Below are 13,867 nucleotides of genomic sequence, written 5' to 3' on the forward strand. Positions count from 1 at the left end.
TTTCCTGAAATACTCTCTGTAAGTTTGGTTTTGTGTTCATATAATTGTAAAGCTAAGTCTTTTCATGGAAAGTTTTCCTTTTACCATCTATTATGAGGGATACTTTTGCTGGGTAAATTAGTTTGGGTTGGAAGCCATAGGTTCTTGGACTTTGCAGTGTTCCATTCCAGGCCCTTCTGGCCTTCAGGGTTTTCACTGAGAATTCTGAAGTAACTCTGATGGCTTTGCCTTTAAAAGTGATGAGTTTTTTCTCCCCTAGCTACTTTTAGGACTTTCTCTCTGTTTAGTGTCAATGTTTAGAGTCTTAATGACAATATGTCATGGAGAGCTCTCCTTTCGTCCAGTATGTTTGAAGTTCTGTTAGCTTTTTGTATCTTGATGGTCCTTTCTTTGAGAGAGTGGGAAAGTTTTTTTGTTTATTTTGTTAAACAATTTTTCCATGCCTTTGCTCTAAATTTCTTCTCCTTTCATGTTCCAATTATTTGGATATTAGGATGTTAAGGGTATCCCACTCTTCCCTCATGTTCTGTTCACAGAAATTTTTGAACTTATTGAAAATTTGAACTCTCAAACTGTATTTTCCCTCTTGTCTTCCAGATCCTATATCTATCCTTGACATGGCTAGTTCTTTTCTTGAGAGCTTCTAGAAAGTTTTGGACTTGTTCAATTAGGTTTGTATTTTCTACTATTTTTCTATGTATAGTTTCCATCCCTCTGTCAAGCTCCATTTTCACATAATTTTCTGATTTTCTTGATGCTTCTTGGAATTAATCCTTGCATTTCTTTATGTCTTCATTTAGCATCAATAGTTTATTTGAGTTACTCTTTTTTTTTTTCACTCTCCTTCATATCTTTTAACTGTCTTTGAACTCCTTCCTTCCATTATCTATCTATTAGGTCTAGTCTATTGATGGCAGCATCCACACGATTATCAGTCCTTTGTTGTTTTTCTACAAGTTCTACCAATAGCTTGGTTAAGGTTGCATTGCTCATAGCTTCATTTTGGTGTTCTGATCCTAATGTCTCTTCTATGTTTTGGTTAGAGATGTTCATTTTATGACTGGGTGTTCTTACTGGATTTACTTGCATTTGAATTTTATGTTATTTCTTTTGCACTGTGGTTTGCTCATCACAGTAGGGCTGTGGTTTCAATGGGCAAGAGAGGATATCTGGGTTGGTTCCAGCTCTTAGTTATTATGAATTGAGCATTTATAAACATGGTTAAGCAAATCTCTCTTGACTGAGGCTTGGAGCTTTTAGGGTACATGCCTAGTAAGGGAATAACTGGGTTGGTTGGTAACTCTATAGTCAGCTGTTTTAGGAGTCTCCATATTGCTTTTCAAAGTGGTTGTACCATCTTACAATTCCACCAACAGTGGATGAGTGTTCCTATTTCTCCCCATCCTCACCAGCATTTATTTTCATTTGATTTTTTAATGTTTTCTATCCTTATTTGGGTAAGGTGGAATTTCATAGTTGTTTTAACTTGCATTTTCCTGATGATTAGGGATAATGAACATTTTATTAAGTGTGTGTTCCCCATTTGTATTTCTTTCTCGGAGAACTGCCTGTTCACTTATTTGCCTCATTTTTTCAGTGGCCTGTTTCACTTTTTATTGTTTAGGTTTTTGTGTTCTTAGTAGATTATAGAGATTATGCCTCTCTCAGTGTAAGAAGACTGTGTGTCCACTCTCACCCATGATCTTCAATATAGTACTGGAAGTCCTAGCTCAATGAATAAGACAGGAGAAAAAAATAAAAGGGATAAAATTTGGAAAGCTAGAAGTTAACTTAGCTCTATTTGCAGAGGACTTGATTCTATATGTGAGAGAAATGAGAGACTCCATCCCAAAACTCTTGTAGGTGATTAACTCCTTTAGCAAAGTAGCAGGATACAAAATCAATGTACAGGGCTGGAGAGATGGCTTAGTGGTTAAGTGCTTGCCTGTGAAGCCGAAGGACCCTGGTTCAAGGCTCGATTCCCCAGGACCCACATTAGCCAGATGCACAAGGAGGTGCACATGTCTGGAGTTCATTTGTAGTGGCTGGAAGCCCTGGTTCACCCATTCTCTCTCTCACTCTCTGCCTATTTCTCTCTCTCTCTCTCTCTCTGTCGCTCCCAAATAAATAAAAATAAACAAACAAAAAATGAAAGGTAGCAAAATCAATGCACAAAAAGCAATAGTATGCGCATTACAAAGATAGAAATAAATAAGGGATATTGTCCCATTTACAATAACAACAACAACAAAATAAAGTACCTTAGAATAACATTAACCAAAGAAGTAAAAGATCTATACAACAAAAATATAGAAAAACACTCAAAAAAGGAATTGAGGAGGACTTCAGGAAATGGAAAAACCTCCCATGCTCCTGGATAGACAGAATTAGCATTGTGAAAATGGAAATTCTACCAAAGAAATTATACAGATTTAAAGCAATTTCAATCATACTACCAACATTTTTATTCAAAGTGATAGAAAAAAAATCTAAAATTCAGATATCCAAGTATATCCTCAGCAAAAGAAGTACCTCTAGAAGCATTGCCATACCTGATATAAAGCTATATTATAAAGCTATAGTATTAAAACCAGCATGGTACTAGAATAAAAACAGGAGTATAGACCAATGGAATAGAATCAAGGACCCGGATTTTTGGTCGAGCAACCACAGCTACTTGATATTTGACAAAGGCCCTAACACTATAGGCTGGAAAAAAGACAGTATATTCAACAAATGTTGCTGGAGAAACTGGATAACCATATGCAGGAAATTGAAACTTGATCCACACATCTAGCCATGTCCAACACTCAAGTCCAGATGGACCAAAGACCTCAATATAAGACCAGTAAATTGAGCATTATAGCAAGAAAATGTAAGAGGAACTTTCCATGATATAGGTATGGAAAAAGACTTCCTGAACAAAACCTCAGTAGCATAGGATCTTACACAATCACTCAACCAATGGGGTCACATGAAGCTCAAGAGTTTCTTCATAGACAAACATACAATAAGCAAAGCCAGTAGATAACCCAAAAGAATGGGTTATCTACTATATGTATATAGACAACTTGTATACTTAAAGACAACAAACCATGGTATTTCCCTCCCCTCCCCCACTTTCTCCTTCATAACTCTGCTCTCAGTCATATCCCCTCCCTCTTCCATTAGTTTCTCTTTTAATTTGATGTCTTCATAATTTTCTATTATGAGGGTCTTTGTGTGGGTATTTGTAGGCACTGTGAGATCTTGGATATCAAGGCCAAATTTTGTCAGGACAGTTGTATGTAACAAGTGATACCCTTTCTTTGTCTCTTACGTTCTTTCTGCCACCTCTTCTCAGTGAACCCTGAGCCTTGGAGGGTGTGAGAAGTTTCAGTGTTGGACACTCCTCTGTCCCTTCTTCTCAGCACTATGTGGCCTTTAGGGTCATTCCAGTGGTCATTGCCATCTAAAAGAGAAGCTTCTCTAACCAGAAGTGAGGATAGTATTAATATATGAGTATGAATATTAACTGTAGTGCTCAGGGCAATTTGGTGAGAGTAATATATGCATTTATCCAGACAAGAAAGAACAGGATTTATACCCCTAAGGCTCATGACCTCCCCTGTCAGAGGCTTTTGATTAGGTTTTCAGCACCTAATGTATTCCCTCCCATACATTGGGCCTGGTACTAATCTTCTGAAAGCTTTGCATATCAGAGATTTCTATATTTAGTTGCTAGAGATTTGTTAATTGAATTGTTTATTTTTATTTATCAAGTAAAAATTTCAGCTGATTTATTTACCACATATTCATTATGATTTCTTTTCTCTATTTTGTTTTTCTCTCCAATATCCAGGGTAGTTATTCTCCTTGTGACTTTGATTGACAATAAATAATAGCTATTTACATTTTAATTTATTCCCCTTTTAATTTTATTGCTAAGATTAAATGAGGAATCAAATCTCTTTACATGCTGAACTGGAAAATGTAAGCTTAATGATATATTTTGAAAAACAAAAATTCCTTTGAAAGCTTCCATTTTGCCATTCTATACCTATTGTGTGTGTTCATGTTCTTGTATGTGCTGGTTTAAAAAATGTGTACATGTTGATGGAGGCCAGAGGACATAGGGCAGTTTCATTCCCAGAAAAGCCATTCACCTTCTTTAAAACAAGGTCTCTCAGTGAGGCCAGTGATGCATGCCTTTAATACCAACACTCAGGAGGCAGAGGTAGGAGGATCTATGTGAGTTAGAGGCCAGGCCACCTTCATCCTGCACTGAGTTACAGGTCAGTCTGGACTAGAGTGAGACCCTACCTCCACCCTACCCCCACCAAGAAAGGGTCTTTCCCATACTTAAAGTTTGCCAAACAGAATAACTGTAGTGATTGTAAATGAGTATTTCTGGATTCCTACTCAGGGTCACAGGCAAGTGTTTTAAAGACTTGTCTCAGTTCTCAGAACAATGTGTAGCTCAATCTTTCAAGCACTTTTCTATCCCTTGATATCTTTATTAAAGTTGTGTTAAGATTAGAACTCACCCATTTTCCAATGAATTCTACTTTATTAACCATTTTTTCTGCTTGCTTCTGATTCTTGGCTTCATACATTTCTATTATCTTAGTTGCTGTTTTTATTTTCTTCTTCATCTTTCCTGCTACTGAGCAAAACAAATATGTTTCTCATTTTTTCCATATTCTCCACTTTAGTTGGAAAACTATCTCTAATCAAAAAGAAAGAAAAAAACACAGTAAATAATATCACTTACCATTTGCATAACCTTTGACTGAGGATATAGGTATTATTCTATGTGTTTTATCTGTCAGAAAGAAAGTCCACACAGTTTTTACCAGCATTCTAGAGTTTACCTTTTGTGGTGTTTGAACAAAAAAACACACATCAGTTGTCAAATGGCAGTAATAGAACATGTATCCAGTAAAATTTTATGGGATGTTTCAGTTGATGGGTATTATATTATTAACTGACTTTATTTTCTTTTGGAGAGGAATGAGACAGGTTTTTGGTTCTTGAAAAGCTACCCAAGTTGATGATAAGCACATGGCACTCCTTAAGCAGCCTCCGGACTGAAGGATTATAAACTGGGGCTCTTCTACTCAGCTTGTTTTATGTAAAAGAAATGATTCTTGCTAATTATTTCCAATACTTTAAGTTACTTGTGAGTTAGCAATGACGTTTGAATCCTGTTTTAAGGGCTGTTGTGTTCAACATAGATTTGCTTTCGCTGCGGTGCTACAGTGGACTAGCATTTAATATGTGCATCTTCTGAAGACTCCACAGAACGGGGCAGGTGTCCAACTACATCTCTCTACTTGGGCTAGTAGGGGTTGGGGTATTTTCCATTTGTCAGTACGATCCAGCTATGTTTGGCTTACATTTCCTATGCTACAATTTTCTAAGTCTTTCTAGGCACTTTCTCAAAAGTTTGCAGATATTTGTTTTGTGAGTCTGTAGAGAACGTTATCCAAAATGCTGACACACTTTTCCTTTTTTTTTTTTTTTTTTTACGTTCTGTCACTCCTGGTTGTATTTTTCTTTTGCTGGTAAATATTAATTAATTAATTAATTCATTCATTCATTCATTTATGTGAGACAGATGAAGAAATAGAGATAGAGAATGGGTACAACAGAACCCCTAGCCACTGCAAAGAACTCCAGATGCATGCACCACCATGTGTATCTGCTTTATGTGGGTCTTGGAGAATCAAATATGGGTCCTTAGGCTTCACAGGTAAGCACCTTGTAACTAATCTATCTCTCCAGCCCTTGGCTCCACTTTTATACATCCAAATCCCATTCTTCAAACAGCAATTGTGTTTTTTTTTTCACTCACTTGCCTGTGTTGCATTTTTATTTGCTGGGTTTTTTTTTTTTTTTTGTCATTCTGTGAATAATAGCTCATTCATAGTCTGAAGAAGGATTATATTAGGACATTAGAATGCTATCAAGACCATAATCAAGCTTATCACTAAATCATTTTACAATAAACAGGTAAATGTGTAACAGATTCATAAAATTCTCTTAAATTTATTACTTCTCTTCCAATGAAATTGCATAGTTTTCACTTCATAAATTTGGTCCTTAAGAGATTGTGTTTTTTTTTTTTTTATGCACAAGTAGATTACCTGTACTATTTATCATTGGTCTTCCTTGCTGTGCTATCTTTATTCCCAAAGTCCCGAGCACAGAATATACTTGAATTATATTAGAACAAGAAGCTATTAATTAATGAAAACCTTATTAAATATGATATTAGTCATGGACTTTTATATTGTGGATGTTACTCTCTAATACCCTATTTGCCTGTTTACTAACTTGTGGATTATTTTTATATGTATTGCTTGTGTTCTGTAAGTAGCCTACATTCTCTTTTGTTATGCAGAAGATATTTTAAATACTTATCTAATTTGAAGTGATAAAATAATAGTCCATGTTTATAATAAATACATTTTTAGTATTTTGAACAAGAGCTGTTTTCTTGTATCATTTATATGAATAACAAAAAAATATATCAAAATTCCTGTATCATTTGTCTTACTCAATCTAGTTGATATAGCCTTTTAATAAACAAATCATGATAGAGAAAATAGCACCAAGGTAAGTGTAGAATGTTCATAAAGAGTACCATTGTTATTCCTTGGGAGTAGAATACTGGTTATCAGGCTGGGGCTGCCATCTGCGTAATAATATGCTCAAGAAGACAGCAGATGTCAAAAACCACTTCTCTGAGTCAAAACCAAATGTCACAAGGAGCTCAATGTGTCACTGGAGGACAATATTCTTGGGGGGAACTTTTTACTTTCTTGCAATCATTAATCTTTCATTCATTTTTCCTAAAGTGCCCAAGCATAGCATTCATCTCCCTGGATGATCTTTTTCTCATTGTAAAAAAAAAAATTACTTAGTTATTGAAGACAGATTGTGTGTAAGCTTACATTCCTCCTGTCATAATCTCTTTAATAGTTGAAAATGACTCATATGGGAAGTAGATTTTATGGAAGGTGATTATTGCAATATCTAATGGAATAACAATTTTACATTATGTTTCTCTTCCTTACACTTGTTGAGTAGCATTCCAATAGCATACATAGGATGTTGCAGATTAGTTTTAATATGAAACAAAATATTCTTTAGTTTTAAATGCATCTGTAATCATACTAATTATACTAAGATAATTAGCAAGGGGCAATGAACATGATAATGTAATCATCCATTTTAATTAAAATATAATCTTAAAAAATTATAAACTATTTTATTTACTATCTTTGTTTTATTTCATATAGAGGATTTGGAAAAGAATATGTAGAGGCTTGACTCAATAATAGCTGTTTGACAATTATGCTATTTTTATTTAGATTACTTCCAGAGAATTAATATTATATTAAAATAAGTACACTATTGCAGTACTTTGAATACACATATGGTGATACTTATAGTATCTCCTATGAAAATAAAAATAAATAAAATATTATGTCCTCAGAGTGTGAAAACACCAGTTGAGATAAAACAGAACCATGCCGACTGAAATCCTTTGCTTATTTTTATAATGGCCTCTTTTGTAAAGCAATGATATTCTGTACTAACTTCCTACCATATCAACATAATTAATAAATCTCCTTGTCTTTGGCAAGGTTAAGAACTATTTTAATGTTCTGCTAATATTATACATGATTACAATGTGTTTTCTTAAATTGACTGTTATAAAAACATATTTTTAATGATTTTTTTGCAACAAGATATGACTCAAAGTACTTAAGATAAAAATCAACAATATATATATAATTTCTGTGGATTAGAATAAATGCAACTAAAGATTCTGTAGAAACTGAGAGTTGATTATTGTACAAGATTTCCTATAATTCAGTTTATTTTCTCACAGCCAGCAATGTAAAAGTAGCCAACTTAAGTAAATTTTAGGCTGATGTGTAGAAGAGAAAATGAGCAAGAGAAATAAGATTTCAACTGATAGTAGAGAATGTAGGTGGCAATCATAATGGAGCTGTAGAAGAGGAATCATTTGTGATTCAGTATGAAAAAAAAAAAAAAGTGCTACAAAGCCAAATTTAGAGAGATGACATGACTCCCACTACAAATGTTTAGTAAAATCTCAGAAAGAATTACCATTTCCCTGGAAATACAATGTAGTGTAATACTACACATCACAATGAATATTTAGAAATATGAAGTAGATATGATTTATGTGTTTATCTCTTGTCTTACATTTTTTTGTCCATTGGTTTTCTGAGGTAGGGTCTCACATTAGCTCAGGCTGACCTAGAATTCACTGTGTAGTCTCAGGGTGGCCTCAAACTCTTGGCAATCCTCCTACTTCTGCCTCCTGAGAGCTGGGATTAAAGGCATGCACCACCTCACCCGGCCAGTCTTACATTGTTTTACTTAATACTGCTATCAGATATCTTTCTTATTTTATTTTACTGTACATATTTACTCCAAATGCCCCCCCACCATGGTTTGTAAGATTTTTTTTTTTTTAGTTTTTAGAAAATTTATTTATTTATTTTATTTTTATTTTTTTTATTTTTATTAACATTTTCCATGATTCTAAAATATATCCCATGGTAATTCCCTCCCTCCCCACCCCCACACTTTCCCATTTGAAATTCCATTCTGCATCATATTACCTCCCCATTACATTCATTGTAATTACATATGTACAATATCAACCTATTAAGTATCCTCTTCCCTTCCTTTCTCTACCCTTTATGTCTCCTTTTTAACTTACTGGCCTCTGCTACTAAGTGTTTTCATTCTCACGCAGAAGCCCAGTCATCTGTAGCTAGGATCCACATATGAGAGAGAACATGTGGTGCTTGGCTTTCTGGGCCTGGGTTACCTCACTTAGTATAATGCTTTCCAGGTCCATCCATTTTTCTGCAAATTTCATAACTTCATTTTTCTTTAACGCTGAGTAGAACTCCATTGTATAAATGTGCCACATCTTCATTATCCACTCATCTGTTGAGGGACATCTAGGCTGGTTCCATTTCCCAGCTATTATAAATTGAGCAGCAATAAACATGGTTGAGCATGTACTTCTAAGGAAATAAGATGAGTCCTTTGGATATATGACTAGGAGTGCTATAGCTGGGTCATATGGTAGATCAATCTCTAGCTGCTTTAGGAACCTCCACACTGTTTTCCACAATGGCTGGACCAGATTGCATTCCCACCAGCAGTGCAGAAGGGTTCCTTTTTTTCCACATCCCCGCCAACATTTATGATCAATTGTTTTCATGATGGTGGCCAATCTGACAGGAGTGAGATGGAATCTCAATGTAGTTTTAATCTGCATTTCCCTGATGACTAGTGACATAGAACATTTTTTTAGATGCTTATATGCCATTCGTATTTCTTCCTTTGAGAACTCTCTATTTAGCTCCATAGCCCATTTTTTGATTGCCTTGTTTGATTCCTTATTATTTAACTTTTTGAGTTCTTTGTATATCCTAGATATTAATCCTCTATCAGATATATAGCTGGCGAAGATTTTTTCCCATTCTGTAGGTTGCCTCTTTGCTTTTTTCACTGTGTCCTTTGTGGTGCAAAATCTGTGTAATTTCATTAGGTCCCAGTGGTTAATCTGTGGTTTTATTGCCTGAGCAATTGGGGTTGTATTCAGAAAGTCTTTGCCAAGACCAATATGTTGAAGGGTTTCCCCTACTTTTTCCTCTAGCAGTTTCAGAGTTTCCGGTCTGATGTTAAGGTCTTTAATCCATTTGGACTTAATTCTTGTGCATGGCGAGAGAGAAGAATCTATTTTATATATATCTGCAGATATATATCCAGTTTTCAAAACACCATTTGCTGAAGAGGTTGTCTCTTCTCCAATGAGTATTTTTGGCATTTTTATCGAATATCACGTGGCTATAGCTACTTGGGCTAACATCTGGGTCCTCTATTCTGTTCCACTGATCTACATGTCTGTTCTTGTGCCAGTACCATGCTGTTTTTGTTACTATGGCTCTGTAGTATAGGTTAAAATCAGGTATGGTGATACCACCAGCCTCTTTTTTGTTGCTCAGTACTATTTTAGATATTCAAGGTTTTTTGTGATTCCAAATGAATTTTTGGATTGTTTTTTCTATTTCCATGAAGAAAGCCTTTGGAATTTTGATAGGGATTGCATTAAATGTGTAGATTGCTTTAGGTAAGATTGCCATTTTCACAATATTGATTCTTCCAATCCAGGAACAAGGGATGTTTCTCCACTTTCTAATGTCTTCTGCAATTTCTCGCTTGAGTGATTTAAAGTTCTCATTGTAGAGGTTCCTTACTTCCTTGGTTAGGTTTATTCCAAGGTACTCTATTTTTTTTTTGATGCAATTGTGAATGGGAATGATTCTCTGATTTCATCCTCTGTGTGTGTGTTGTTAGCATATATGAAGGCTACTGATTTTTCTGTGTATTTATTTTGTATCCTGCTACATTGCTGTAGGTTTTGATCAGCTCTAACAGCTTGCTAGTAGAGTCTTTAGGTCCTTTATGTATAGAATCATGTCATCTGCAAATAATGATAACTTGATTTCTTCCTTTCCAATTTGTATCCCTTTTATGTGAGTCTCTTGCATTATTGCTATGGCTAAAATTCCAAAACTATATTAAATAAAAGTGGGGACAGTGGACACCCTTGTCTTGTTCCTGATTTTAGTGGAAAACCTTCTAGTTTTTCCTCATTTAGTAATATGTTGGCTGTAGGCTTGTCATAAATAGCCTTTATTATATTGAGATATGTTCCTTCTATTCCAGTCTCTGTAGGACTTTTATCATGAAGGGATGTTGGATTTTGTCAAATGCTTTCTCTGTGTCTAATGAGATGATCATGTGATTTTTGTCCTTCAACCCGTTTATGTAATGTATTACATTTATAGATTTGCGTATGTTGTACCATCCCTGCATCTCTGGGATAAAGCCTACTTGGTCAGGGTGAATGATCTTTTTGATATACTCTTGTATTCTGTTTGCCAATATTTTGTTGAGAATTTTTGCATCTATGTTCATGAGGGAGATTGGTCTGTAATTTTCTTTTTTTGTTCTATCTTTGCCTGGTTTTGGTATCAGGGTGATGCTGGCCTCATAGAAGGAGTTTGGTAGAATTCCTTCTTTTTCTATTTTCTGGAAAAGCTTAAGAAGCAATGGTGTTAGCTCTTCCTTAAAAGTCGGGTAAAATTCAGCAGTGAATCCATCCGGGCCTGGGCTTTTTTTAGTTGGGAGATTATTGATAACTGTTCGGATCTCCATGTTTGTTATAGGTCTATTTAAGTGATTAATTTCATTTTGATTTAATTTAGGTAGGTCATATAGATCGAAGAAATCATCCATTTCTTTCAGATTTTCATACTTTGTGGAGTATATGCTTTTATAGTATGTCCCTATGATTTTTTGAATTTCTCTGGAATCTATTGTGATGTTACCTTGTTCATCTCTGATTTAATTAATTTGTGTCTCTTCTCTCTTTCTTTTGGTCAGATTTGCTAAGGGTTTATCAATCTTGTATATCCTTTCAAAGAACCAACTGTTTGTTTCATCTTTGGATTGTTCTCTTAATTTCTATTTCATATTTTCTGCCCTAATCTTTATTATTTCTTCCCGTCTACTGATTTTTGGTTTGCCTTGTTCTTCTTTTTCCAAGGCTTTAAGGCGAAGCATTAGGTCGTTTATTTGCGACCTTTCTAATTTCTTAATATAGGCACTCAAGGCTATAAATTTACCTCTTAGAACTGCCTTCATTGTGTCCCAGAGATTTTGGTATGTTGTGTTCTCATTATCATTTGACTCTATAAATTTTTTGATTTCCTTTTTGATTTCTTCACTGACCCATTCATCATTTAGTAGTTTATTGTTTAGTTTCCATGATTTTGTTTATGCTCTATAGCCTTTCTTGCTACCGATTTGTAGTTTAATTCCATTGTGGTCAGATAGAATGCAAGGAATGATTTCAATTTTCCTGAATTTGTTAAGATTTGCTTTGTGTCCTAATATATGGTCTATTTTAGAGAATGTTCCATGTGCTGCTGAAAAGAATGTATATTCTGCAGCCTTTGGATGAAATGTCCTGTATATATCTGTTAAGTCCATTCCTTCTATGACCTCATTTAGTCCAGATGCCTCTCTGTTTATTTTTTCCCGGGATGACCTGTCAATTGATGAGAGTGGGGTGTTAAAGTCACCCACCACCACTGTGTTTGGTGTTATCTGTGACCTTAGTTCTAATAGTATTTGTTTGACGAATTTGGGAGCCCCCATGTTAGGTGCATATGTTTAGGATTGTAATGTCCTCCTGTTCGAGTGTGCCCCTAATCAATATAAAGTGACGTTCCTTATCTTTCTTGACTAACATCGGACTAAAGTCTACCCTGTCTGATATTAGGATAGCCACCCCTGCTTGTTTTCTAGGCCCATTTTCTTGAAACACCGTCTTCCAACCTTTCACCCTAAGATAATGTCTATCCTTTGTAGAAAGGTGAGTTTCTTGGAGACAACAAATTGTAGGATCCTGCTTTTTAACCCAGTCTGCAAATATATGTCTTTTCATTGGGGCATTGAGGCCATTGATATTAAGAGATATTATTGAAAGGTGTGTATTTATGTTTGCCATTTTTTGTGTGTGTGTGTTTCTGGTTCTACCTGTATTCATTTCTGTTAACTAGTATTTGAGTATTGCTTGTTTTTTCTAGGTTCCTTGTATGTGTGCTTTTCCTTTTTTTCAGCATGGAGGATTCTATCAAGTATTTTCTGTAGAGCTGGTTTTGTCTTCAAATACTCCTTTAACCTGCTTTTGTCATGGAATGTCTTTATTTCTCCATCTATTTGAATGGATAAATTTGCAGGATAAAGTAACCTTGGTTGACAGTTGTTATCTTTCAGAACTTGGAATATATCACTCCAAGCCCTTCTGGCTTTAAAAGTTTGTGTGGAATAATCTGCTGTAATCCTGATGGGCTTGCTTTTGTAGGTAACTTGATTTTTCTCTCTAACTGCTTTCAATATTTTTTCTTTGGTGTGTGTGTTTGGAAGTTTGATTATAATATGGTGAGGAGAGGTTCTTTCTGGGTTTTTCTGGCTGGGGTTCTAAAGGCTTCCTGTATCTGCATTGGCACCTCTTTCCCAATTTTGGGGAAATTTTCTTCTGTCATTGTGTTGAAGACGCCCACTATGCCTTTGCATTGGAGTTCTTCTCCTTATACTATGCCCTGAATTCTTATATTGGATCTTTCATAGTGTCCTGAATATCTTGAAATTCCCACTGATACTTTTCTATAAGTTTGTCTTTCTCTTTGTTGGACTGTATTAGGTCTGCCTCTTGGTCTTCTAGCTTAGATATTCTGTCCTCTCCCTCATCCATCCTACTGGTGAGATTTTCTACAGAGTTTTTTATTTCATTAACTGTGTTCTTCATTGCTAGTAATTCTGACTGCTTTTTCTTTATTATTTCTATTTCATTATTTATGTCTTGTATTGCCTTCTTTATTTCATTAAATTGGTATCCTGCATCTTCTTTGATTCCTTTGATTTCCTCTTTGATTTCTTCTTTGATTGTTTTGATGTGTTCTTTGACCTCTTTGAACATATTTATAATCATTCTTTTGAACTCTTTCTCAGGCATTTCCTCTAACTCTTTCTCACTGGAGGACATTTCTGATGCATTAATACTTTTAGGTGGATTTATATCGTCTTGCTTTTTAGTGTTTCTTGTGTTATAATGTATATATTTTTGCATCTTGGATTAAGTTAATGCTTGGATTTTCTAACTAGCTATGTATTCTTAGCTGTATCAATTGATTTGATGTAATATATTTTCAGGGTAGAACCTTAAGGTGGTAGGTGTGGCTTTTAAGACTCTCAG

The sequence above is a fragment of the Jaculus jaculus genome, chromosome 3 (assembly GCF_020740685.1).
Source record: "Jaculus jaculus isolate mJacJac1 chromosome 3, mJacJac1.mat.Y.cur, whole genome shotgun sequence".
NCBI lineage: Eukaryota > Metazoa > Chordata > Mammalia > Rodentia > Dipodidae > Jaculus > Jaculus jaculus.